At 51.9% G+C, this 12,104-nt stretch overlaps 2 long non-coding RNA genes and 1 pseudogene across 2 annotated transcripts; 1 reads left to right on the forward strand and 2 right to left on the reverse strand.

Moving 5' to 3' along the window:
• Positions 1 to 248: 248 nt before the first annotated feature.
• LOC136792223 (uncharacterized) lies at positions 249 to 1,581 on the forward strand. The gene is made up of 3 exons (XR_010835691.1): positions 249 to 460; positions 579 to 729; positions 1,290 to 1,581. It is a non-coding gene; the product is annotated as an uncharacterized lncRNA (long non-coding RNA).
• A 1,429-nt stretch (positions 1,582 to 3,010) lies between these two features.
• Positions 3,011 to 6,725, reverse strand: LOC136792224 (uncharacterized). Its single transcript, XR_010835692.1, has 2 exons — positions 6,450 to 6,725; positions 3,011 to 3,205 (listed from the first exon to the last, which is right to left on the reverse strand). It is a non-coding gene; the product is annotated as an uncharacterized lncRNA (long non-coding RNA).
• A 1,796-nt stretch (positions 6,726 to 8,521) lies between these two features.
• LOC131766461 (serine palmitoyltransferase small subunit A pseudogene) lies at positions 8,522 to 9,310 on the reverse strand (annotated as a pseudogene).
• Positions 9,311 to 12,104: the final 2,794 nt, after the last annotated feature.

Genomic DNA, 12,104 nt, shown 5'->3' on the forward strand with positions numbered 1-12,104 from the left:
GTCTGCTGTTTAAGCCCCCCAGCCTGTGGTGTACTGGTATCACGGGTGGCGCTGACTGTGACACAGGGACTGGGGGTCCATTTGGTGGGAATGTCATTGCATCGGTTGGGAAATGGGAGGGAGGGTCGGGAGCCCCTTAGGCAGTGAGCCGTGGGTTAGATTCCCTCCCTTCTGGCTGTGGCCTTTAGGCAAGTCCCTTCCCTCTCTGAGCCTCCATGTCTGTGAAATGAGGTGAGGAACACATTCATCTCACAGGGTCTCTGTGAGGATAACTGGGAGATGCGCTCAGCACAGCTGAGGCTTCTCCCCTCTCCAGGGTGTACACCACGTGGAGTCTCACCAGATAAATATCCCTTCTTCCGTGCAGCACAATTAGCGCCTGCCTGCCATGTGCCAGCACAGCTCTGAGAGTGTTACCTGTGTCCCTTCATTTACTCTTCAAACTAGCCTCAATCCACAGGTGAGGATTCTGCACACAGGGGGGTTAAATCTGCTCTCCTCAAGGCCGCCCAGCAGGCCAGCGGGGGGCTGGGCTCCAACCCTGGTACTTTTCATCGAAAGCCCCAGATCTTATCCAGGACTCGCCCTGCCTCTCCTGGGGAGAGGCTCCAATCCCTCCCGGCTGTAAGATCTCCCGACTGCAGACACAGGGTCTCAAACCCACAGAAGGGTCTCAAAGCCCCAAGAAGCTGTGAATCCCACTGGACACAAGACACCTACATGGACAAGGTAAGTGAACCGAGAAGGTAAAGCCCGTGACGAGGGCCAGGAAGACTCAGGGAGAGCCCCTCTGCCTGGATTTCAGGCCATAGCCAGTGTCTCCAGAAAAAAAGAACTAGAAGCCATCACCCTAATCCTGAGGCCCCCAGGGAAGCAGCAAGTTCCTGGGTCAAACAGGTTCCCACAGGGTTTCTCCTCCCCTGTGACTCCTCCAGGTGGCTCGGGCTCCAGTGTGGTGGGGGAGAGGAGGGAGAGGGGTCTCCTCTTATCTTGGGGTGAGGGAGGGCTCCCCCCGCCACACACACACACACACACACACACACACACACACACACACACACACACACACACACACACACACACACACACACACACACGAGGAAAGGGCAGGGCAGCTCAGGCTCAGAGCTGATGGGTTATAGGACTCACCTGGTTCCGCCCCCTCGTTCTGCAGCCCGGAGGGGGCAGTGTCTCCAGCAGGGTCCACAGAAAGAGGGTGGCCGAGTGCAGCCAGGACACAGGGCCCCCAGGTTGGGGTTCTGGCGAGCACACAACCCGGCTTCTCCCAGACAGGACATTTCTCCAAGCCCCTCCCCCTTTCCGCCAAGATGGAACGATGAAAAGAAAGAGCACTGGATTAGGAGCCAGGGGCCTGAGTCTCCGGACTCACTCTGAGGCTAACTCCCACATGATCTTGGGTGAGTTCCCTCCCCTCTCTGGGCCTCCATTTCCACATTGATCAGACCAGAGAGGTGGGCTCCATTTCCAAGGTCACCTCTAGCTCCAATGTTCTGAGACCCAAGGATGATGAGTGCAGTCACCTCCAGCCCAGCTTTCCCCCATCTCTCCAGAGCCCTCAGAGATCCCAGCTGGAAGAGGAATTTTTTTTTTAAATTGAAGTAGAGTTGATGTACAATATTCTATGTTATAGGTATACAGTATAGTGATTCACAATTTTTAAAGGTTATACCCCGTTTATACTTATTATAAAATATTGGCTATATTCCCTGTGTTGTACAATATAGCCTTTGTAGTTTATTTTGTACCTAACAGTTTGTATCTCTTAATCCCCCACCCCATCCCACCCCTCCCCGCTTCCCTCTCTCCACTGGTAACCACTAGTTTGTTCTCTATATCTGTGAGTCTGCTTCTTTTCTGTTATATTCACTAGTTTGTTGTATTTTTTTAGATTTCACATATGGGTGATATCATACAGTATTGGTCTTTCCCTGTCTGACTTATTTCACTTAGCATAATGCCCTCCAAGTCTATCCATGTTGCTGCAAATGGAAAGATTTCATTTCTTTTTACAGCTGAGTAATATTCCATTGCATATATATACCACAACTTCTTTATCCATTCATCTGCTGCCGGACACTTAGGTTGCTTCCATTTCTTGGCAATTGTAAATAAAGCTGCTATGAACATATCGGGGTGCAGGTATATTTTTGAATTCGTGTTTTTGGTTTTTTCGGATATATACCCAGGAATAGAATTGCTGGGTCATACGGTAGTTCTGTGTCTGTTTTTTTTAAGAAACCTCCACACGGTTTTCCACAGTGGCTCACCAATTTACATTCCCACCGACAGTGTACGAGGGCAGGTGGAAGAGGAATTTAGACAGAGGCTTAGATGTGTGGAGGGACTGTGGCCCCTACAGTCACCTTCTGCTAAGCCAAAGTGCCAGCCTGTGGGTGGTTGGCACAGGAAAGAGCACAGGGGAGAGCTGGCCGCTGGTGATGGCACAGAGGTCAAAGCCAGCTGTGGCCTCAACGACGCACTTCTCCTTCTCTTACCCGAGCATTCCAGGACCCATGGCATTCAAAGCCAGCCTGGCAAGGGAATTGGATGCCAAGTAAGGACTTGTCAGAGCAAAGGTGGGGGGGCTGGGGGGCTGGGGAGGGGGAAAGCAGGGTGAAATGTCCCGAGGCTGCTCTCGTCTGCTCTTGTTTGGATCTCAGACCCACCTGGAGCTCCATCTGGGAGCACCCTATTGCCATGGAGTCCTGGTGATGGGGGATGGGCACACGGATACGGAGGAGGCTGGTGGACCTGCCCCGCCCTCTTAGGCTGCTTTACTAGTTAAAGTATCTGTGAAGAGAAGGGCCACCTCTCAGGATCCTAAAAGTTAAAATTCTTTATGAATCAGCAGCCTCACAGCATAGACCCTTAGGTTTGAGGCTGGAGAAGAACTCTTGGATCAATGTTTTTCAAACTGCAGGTTGTGACCCACTGGTGGATCTTGAAATTAATTTAGTGAGTCACACTCGGATTTTTTTTTTTTAATGTATTTGGCCGTGTTTGGTTCTTCGCTGTGGCACGCGGGCTTCTCTAGCTGCAGTGCATGGGCTTCTCGGCATGCGGGCTTCTCTCCAGTTGTGGTGCGCAGGCTCCAGAGCACGTGGGCTCAGTAGTTGAGGTGCGTGGGCTTAGTTGCTCCAAGGCATGTGGGATCTTCCCCGACCAGGGATCGAACCCGTGTCCCCTGCATTGGAAGGCGGATTCTTAACCAATGGACCACCAGGGAAGTCCCCGCACTCGGAATTTAATAATAATAATGATCACGCCGATAACAAAATAGAAGAGAAAATATCAGCGTAAGAGTAAATTGTCTCATGAGACTCTTGTTTCAGTTTTGGGTGTTGTGCCAGGTTGTGATGTAATGTACATCTTACTCCTGGTCACAGTCAAGAAACCTTGAAAAGCCACTGCCTTAGGTTCCATGTCTAACCCTTTGTTCATCAGCAGGAGAAAGTGAACTGGCATGCAAGGCCCTTCCCATCTGGCCCCAACCTTCCTGCCTCAGCTCCTGGCTCACCCAGTAGAGCTGGGTTCGGGACACACCCCACTGGGGACCCCACCCCAGCAGCGGCATTCATTCACACCTCTTTGCCTCCTTCAAATTCCCCTTTCTCTCAGCCTGACGCCCAATCCTGCCTTCACCCAAGGAGGCCCTGTTCACAGCTCACACGACACTCCACCGGGCAGGAAAACCCCTTCATTGCTGGCAGCCCCATGATTTGCCCCAGCACAGCACTCTCCCTCTGTAAATCAACTGGTCCATACTGGGGAGGGGGAGCGGAGCGGGGGTGGGGGGGGCGGGTAGAGCTTAGCACACTCTGATTTAATGAATGAATGAAATGTTTCCTTTAAAATAAGTGAGGGTATACTGACTGAAGGTTGAGTTGCTGTGGGTCTGGGGGTCCTGGTGCAAAGGTTTACTGCTTTTAATAGTCATCCAAGAATTGCTGTGCACCTACTAAGCACCATGCACCCTACAAGCTACTGGGGACACTAGACCAACCAGAGTAAGACGACTTTCCTTGAGGAATTAATGGTCCAATGTGAGAGAGACAGGCATGTCAATCACCGTCCCAGTGTGATAACAGCCCCAGGAAAGACACATGCAAAGGGACCCCGTGGAACCGATGACCATGTACCAGCATCTAAGAGGATGACAAGAGCCACCAGGGAAAGGACTAAAGCAGGTCAGCGTGGGAAGGGGGTCTTCCAGACAAAAGGCAAAAACTCTCCAGCTACTTTGTAGGTTCTTTATAGCACCTGACATTTTAAAATAGTTTTCTAAACACTGCTTTATTTAACTCCCCCACTATGGAGTACGCTCCAGGAGAGGGGCTTTGGCCGCTGCCATGCTGTGCTGCCCACCACTGCCGAGCACCGTTTCTGGTGCTGCATCCTAGCGAATTAAATATTTGCTGAATGAACATTCAGGAAACGGCAAATGGTTCCGGTTGACCTGAGAGGAAGTGGTAGGAAAAGGGGCTGAGGGGTCTGTGGGCCCCAGACCACGGGAAGGCGGTCCTGCTAAGGGCTGGGTCTTTTTCCGGCAGGCACAAGGGAGCCCCGTGGAGGGGTTTATAACGGAGACAAGTAGTAAGATTCAGGGTTTAGAAAATTCCTCTGGGGACTTCCATGGTGGTCCGGTGGTTAAGAGTCCGTGCTCCCAATGCAGGGGCCCCTGGCCGGAAGCTAGATCCCGCATGCATGCCCCAACTAAGAGCCCTCACGCTGCAACTGAAAAAGAGCCCACAGGTCTTCGGCAACGAAGACCCGGCACTGCCAAATAAATAAATACATAAATACTAAAAAAGAAAAGAAAATTCCTCTGGCCCCAGTGTGAGGAATGGGTTCCTGGGACCCAGGTGGGCAGGCAAGAAATTTAATGGAGAAATAACCCAGGTGGGGTGACTTGAGTCTAGAGGAAGCTGAGTGGGGCGCTCTGGCGCAGAGGAATTTGCATGCTGCAGGCATGCGCAGCCAAGGCCAAGGCCAATCTGGGCTCCCTGGGGGCATCGGGGGCTAAGGCCTCCTCCACTCCGCCAGGCTCAGCGCAGCGGCGGGTGGTCCAGGTCAAACCTCAGGCAGTTAGCACGCTCAGTTTTGCCTCTGCACTCTGTATACTTTCATCTTATTTTTCTCTTTTCAAAAGTCAGCTCACATTTTAACACATGCATGTATTTTTAAAAATTAATTGATTATTTTTTTTGGCTGCTTTGGGTCTTCGTTGTTGTGCACGGGCTTTCTCTAGCTGTGGCGAGGGTGGCTTCTCTTACTGCAGAGCACGGGCTCTAGGTGCGCGGGCTCAGTAGTTGTGGCCCGTGGGCTCTAGAGTGCAGGCTCAGTAGTTGTGGCGCACGGGCTTAGTTGCTCCGTGGCACGTGGGAACTTCCCGGACCAGAGCTCAAACCCGTGTCCCCTGCATTGGCAGGCGGATTCTTAACCACTGAGCCACCAGGGAAGACCACATGCATGTATTTTTTTTTTTTTTTTGGTGCTAGGCGGGCCTCTCACTGTTGTGGCCTCTCCCATTGTGGAGCACAGGCTCCGGACGAGCAGGCTCCACGGCATGTGGGATCCTCCCAAACCGGGGCACGAACCCGTGTCCCCTGAATCGGCAGGCGGATTCTCAACCACTGCGCCACCAGGCAAGCCCAATATGCATGTATTTTTAAAGTGAACATTAGATGAATGTATGAAGGATTATTGTACTATTATTCTCTATGCCCCTGTATGTGTGAACATTTTCATACTAAAAACATTAAGCAAATATGTCACTACCATGTATATATGGAAAGCCGAGTGCCATAGTCATTCTAAACTCTCGATGGAAACTCTTAAATCATCATCACACACACACATACATACACATACACAAGTCAACAAGTCATGTGTTTAAATTTACCTAGCTCCTATCTCTTGCCCAAGGCTCCCAGTCTGAGACCTGTCTTTCCTTTGCTAAAAAGAGAGAGATTGCTAGGGTTAGAGAAATCTGGCAAAAGACACTCTCCTTGACGCTAACCAGGATTTACTGCAACGTGAAAAAGAAGCACCTCGTTGTTTTTAAAAACTGCACCCATGCTCCCTAACACTGGCAAACAAGTCCAAGGGCTAAGGCTGAACTCAGAGTCACAGACACCAGGGGTTCGGGTTACCTGCGACCCTCGGGGACGCGAAGCCAGTAAGCAATGTAGCTATATTCGAACACAAGTCGTGTGGTTCTTGAGTGTTGGCTCTTACTGAGCCATACCATGCAAATTGGCGGAGGCCACTGGCTTTTTTAAAAGTTGAGTTCCATGCCAGGCACTCAGCAGGCGCCGGGGGACCGGGCCCTCCTTGAAAGGAGGCTGATTTCCTCCCACCCCACACGGGCTTTCAGGTAGCCCGGCACTACCCCCCCTTCCCCAACTTTCTGCCTCAACCACTCCTACCCGCTCGCTCCGCGGCTCCAAGGCTCCGGCGAGCGGGACGGAGCCGGTGCAGGACCCGGGTCTGGGCCGGGTGTGGCCGGGCGTAGTGCACGCCCCAAAGGGAGCCGGCGCCCCATGACAGCCGCCCCGGCGGCAAGGCGAGGCGAGGCGGGGCGACGCTTCCCGGCAGGAAGGCGCTGAGGGGCGCGGCCTTGGAAGGTTGCCCCTGGCGGGCGGGCTGCCACGAGAGGACGGCAGACGAACGCAGGTGACGACAACTCCTTCAACGGGGCGCTCGGCCCGTGCTCACCTTATATGGGCAGGCGCGGCGCGGGCGGGGCGGGGCCGGCGCGGGCGGGGCGGGGCGTCCTACCCTGCGGGCCCCGCCCCTAAGCCAAAAGAACCTCTGCGGGAAACTGTTCTGCGAGGGTGGGCCCATGCAGTGATGCCCATCACCCTGGTGCCCAGAGTCCCTTTCGGGACTCCCCCCGCGCCCGTCTCCAGGCTGAGACCCGCGCCGGCCCCGTCTCACACGGGCTGAACTTGACTGACTCCCTTTGTGATTGTGGGCGGACTTCTTCACCTCAACGCGGTCGCAGGTCCTTACTGGGGTACCTGGGGGGCGACGGGGGTAGCTTTAGTGACCGCATCTTGGAGCACTCACTCACCGGGTCTATGAGTCAGATGGTGTGCCTTCCCGGCCGGGTCTGTCCCAAGTGAATGCCTTTCCTAACTCGCACTAAGGAAGTCTCTGTAACCCCAGGCTCAGCCTAGGGCCTGGCTAAACATTAGCCATTGATCCATCGGAAGTGTTTGGTTGACTGAGCCCTTCTTGGTGGGACAAACCTCCAAATCTAAGAGGAAGTGTCCGGCATCAGTCAGCCCGCTGGTTACCTGACCTCCTGTCTTCTCCCTCCACATCCTCCTCACTGCCCAGATCGTTTTACCACCCTAATCTGTCCAATTGCTCTTCTGGGACCTCCACTCCTTACAGCCCTTCACAGACTCCCAGGTGCCCACAGGCTGTGTTGAAAGGGGAGCAAAATATACCACCCCAAAATACACCTCTTTGGTATATGAAACATGAGAGAAGCTCTGAAAACTGAGTGTAAGTTACCTTTTTGGAAGAAAAATTTACATTTATAAGGGAAATCTCTGTTTGTAAGGGTGTCTCCCTCTCTGTACCAGGGAGAGGAGGATGGCTCTTAATCTCTAGAAACCCTTATTCAAGAAGGTAAGGACTTAAATCTGCATAACAACCTTACCCACCTTTACTGTGCTTTTTGTGGTCACCTCCCATAACTGACTCTCAGCCCCAACATTTTATTTTAATTTAATGAGTTTACATCAAAAAATTAGGTAGTCATTTTACATTAAAGCAATAAAAATCTGAAAAAAAAAAACCAAATACAGAGAGTAAGGGGATTTTAAACAAGTTTACATTTCTTTTTGCTATGGTTTTTAACAATTCATCTCATCATATTGCAATGTGCAAATGCATTTGCAGCACCCATTACAATCATGAAACTAAATTTAAGGAAGTACGTTGTTACTAATGGCCCTCAGAGGAAACTGATTTACCTTCTACTAAAAACTCTACAGTGTATAAGCGTTACGTAATAATGTGATTTAACCACCATTTTTCACAAGAACCATCACCAAAGTTTTCTGGAAATGAGCCCACAAAAGAATTAAATATTTAAAAGGTGAAATGTTCCTTATTTTAACTTTAGCAAGATCTTTCTTTTTCATTGTTAAGAAACACTTTAAGAGTTTTAAAGCAAAAGCTGTTAAGAGTAGAGTCCAGATAGCTAAAACTGTAATCCTGAGCAGCTCAAGCTTATACATACGTCTTTTGTAAATAGTTCTCAATAAAATATTCTCTCTCCCCAGCCCCTTGCCCCTAATCTTGAACCTTTTGTTACAAAACTTTGGTCAAGAGTAGAAATATAACCAGGCAGATGTATATGCCATACAACAGCAAGGATGGTAAAGCCCAACAAATGAGTTTGAGTTTTAGAAATAGAAAGCAATTAAAATGTACTCAGTTACATTAAGAAAAGCTTTCACTGGGTAATACTGAAACAGTCACAAAGGTTAAGAAAATACTGATATCAACGTGCAAATGATTACAATGTTAAAATAGACAAAAACTACTATACAAGAGCCTCTTTTACAATGAAAAATAAAGGACACAACACACACATGAGTAAGGACTGTTTTCCTGTTCTACTCAAGAATTTTAGGCTTTACTTTCATAGGGTTGGTTATGTTGACATCTAGTAGAGTTTCTTATGACATCTGATGAAGTCTCATTCCAATTTCAGATGGCGGCTCTTCTCTAAGGAACCTCTTGGTTTTGGTCACATCTTGGTCACTGTACAATTTCAAAGTAGTGCAGTATCGCCATGATGTGCTGAGGCGTGGAGACGTATCCCATGTACAGTGTGCCATCCCCACATGGAAACCAGCATGGCATTGAACACGGTGTGCTCCCAGGGCTCCAGCATGTACAGTGCCATGACCGGCAGCTACTGGTAGTAGAACCAGGACATCTGCTTCCAGGCCCGTAACAGCGCCATCCCTGCCATGCGCCTCCCGTGTTGCAGCCAGTCGTCAGTCTGTCCAGCCAGAAGAGTTTCTCAGTTTCCTGGGAATCTCCCACGTATACAGAAGGTATACATGTTACTAAACTTTTGTTTGTTTTTCTCCTGTATGTCAATGCGTTTCCTTGGAGGCATCATGCTCTTCCATGCTTCCCTCCAAGAAAACCCTTCCTTTGCACACACTCAGACATATGCTCATCCTTCAAAAAGGTACCTCTTCTTTTTTTTTTTTTTTGCAGTACGTGGGCCTCTCACTGCTGTGGCCTCTCCCGCTGCAGAGCATGTGGGATCCTCCCAGACCGGGGCACGAACCCACGTCCCCCGCGTCGGCAGGCGGACTCTCAACCGCTGCGCCACCAGGGAAGGCCCCAAAAAGGTACCTCTTAATGTCCTCCTCCTGACTTGTCTACTGATTACTTAATCTTTCTGAGCTTCAACTTCTTCATCTGCAAAATGAGGATAAATTAATGCTCACCTCACTATGTTATTGTGAGGGTCCAATGATTTAATGTTCGTACAACGCTCAAGACAGTGTGTTGAACAAATTCATCTGACTGTGTTCACCCACGCCCGTGCTCCGAGTTCCATAAGAGCTGGGCTCTTCTTTCTCCGCCGTGCATATCCTGCGCCCGGCACAGGTGCTGATTTTTTGTTCTCGGGGTGAATGAGTGAATTTCAGGTGGTGGGGGGAGGGGGGGAGGCGCTCCCTCCCTGGAATGGCCACCACTCACATTGAAAAAGTAGACCGTGCATCTGCTGGGATGTAGCATCTTCTGACTTTCCCTCCACAGGCTCCCCAGGGAGCTTCAGGGCACCCCGGGAGGGGTGTAGCATAGCTATTGATCCCCTTATCCAGGTGAACCTCTGAGGCATGCAGAGGTGAAATTACACAGTGAGAGGCAGAGTCAAGACTCGTCCCCTTTTAGCACGCGAAGTCCTGTGTCCCAGGGACCCCCTTACATCTCAGGCAAACCAGCATGGTTGGTCATTCCAGATCAGGTTCCAAGCCCTAGTCTGTGAGGAACCCCACCTCCGCCCTCCTCTGGGCCCGTGTCATTGTCCCCAAGTTTTTTAGTGAGTGTCCTGAAGAGGAGACAACGCCCTCCAGTCCAGAGGGCCTGGGCCGCTAAAAAAATCAGTCTCCCTCTCACTATTTCTTACTCACTCCAAAATTCAAACTCACAGCACACCAGGGTGCAGGGGAAGAGAAGGGCGCAGACTTGGGGCTAGGAGTTCAGCTCACTTTGACAGACTCATGGCCACTCCTGTGACTGGAGAAGGAGGCTCCTCAGGGCTCTCAGGCTGGTGGGGGACAGGGACGTGTGGACCTGTGTCATCAGTCTGGCGGCTGACCAGCTGGAGAAGGGTCTCTGAAGGGCAATCTCCTGACCTGGCCCCTCCCCAGCTGGCCTTTGGCTCCCACCCCATCTTCCTCCCCGCCCCTCGCTGGGCCTGGTTCCCTCTATTAACCAGGGAAAGGGAGCTGGTCTCTGAGGGCCTTCCCGCCCTGAGGTTAGACTTGGGGCCAGCAGAGTGCTGGGAAATGCAGCCCCCAGAGAGGAGTCAGAGGAGGTCGAGCCCTCTTGAGCAAGTGAGGGCATGGCCCAGGCCTCACGTGCGTAAAGAGACTCATCTTCTCAGGCTGCCCCACCCCGAGCAGACCCAGCTCCCACCCCGCTGGCCTCATCCTCGTGGGCCACTATCCAGGGCAGCTGCTTCTCTGCTGGTTCCCCAGAGGCCCCGGGGCCAGCGCCGGGACAGGGAGGGCCAGGGCTGGCCCAACACAGCGTGCCCTCCTTCCCCTTGCTGAGGAGGAGACGCCCACTCTTGTGGCCTGAGACCCGCAGCCCTGACGTTGGCCTGGCTATGGCTGGGTGGTCAGGGCCAAAGGCTGGGCGAACACCAGGCCCGCTGGGCAGCTGGTCCCCCACCTGTGGCCACCGTGAAGCCCCCTATCCCCCGGGCCACGTGGTACTCAGCAGGGTCAGCAAATGCGGACATGGAAGGCAAGGCCTTTTGGAGGGACTTGATAGGGAGAAGGCACCCCCAGGGGCACTATTTCCTGCTCCCCTCACTTCCTGTAGAGATACTCTCTCCCCATCAACCTCCCTGCCAACCTCAATCAAGAACAACCTCAAAACTGGTAGTGAGGGACTTCCCTGGTGGCACTGTGGTTAAGAATCCGCCTGCCAATGCAGGGGACACGGGTTCGAGCCCCGGTCCAGGAAGATCCCACATGCTCTGGAGCAACTCAGCCCGTGCGCCACAACTACAGAGCCTGCGCTCTAGAGCCCGGGAGCCACAACTACTGAGCCCGCGTGCCACAACTACTGAAGCCCGTGTGCCTAGAGCCCGTGCTCCCAACAAGAGGAGCCACCACAATGAGAAATCCATGCACCGCGACGAAGACCCAACGCAGCCAAAAATAAATAAATTAATTACTTTTTAAAAAACAAAACCTGGCAGTGGGAACCCAGAACCAGCTCTGGATTCTCCCCTCTTGCTGGTTGACCCCTGGCAAGGCCCCCATCCTCTTTGGCTTCCTCTCCCTCTCCTGGTCCAGCCTCAGTAGATTCCTTCCCTTATTTCAACATCAGAGGGTCCCTGTGAGATGGGAACGATTAATACAGGAAGTAACATGAGAGCAACAAATATGTCTGTTTCACGGAGAGGGAGTACTCGGTGGCCTAAAGACACAGAGGTGCCCAAAGTCACATGGAAAGTGTCAGAGGTGCTGGAGCCCAGCCAGGCCTCCTAGGTGAGGAGAGAGGGGCCTTTGTAATGGAGTCTGGCGGTGGGATGAGGATGAGGACCAGATCAGCCACAGGGCCTGGCATGGAACAGCTCCCTAGTAGGTGACACACTTCATCCGTTGCTTCACTCATTCATCTTGGGAGAGTCCTCTTTTGTGCCTGGCCCCATGGGAAGTGTGTGGGCATGGAAGGCAGCTCAAAGAGCTGAACTAGGAGGGGCTTAGGGCTGTGATCTTTGCAGCTGCATTTTCTCAAAGCCTAGTCCACAATCCTCTGCATCTAAATCACTAGGGCTTTAAAAAATGCACATTCCTAGG

Source organism: Kogia breviceps, chromosome 12 (assembly GCF_026419965.1).
Source record: "Kogia breviceps isolate mKogBre1 chromosome 12, mKogBre1 haplotype 1, whole genome shotgun sequence".
Lineage (NCBI taxonomy): Eukaryota > Metazoa > Chordata > Mammalia > Artiodactyla > Physeteridae > Kogia > Kogia breviceps.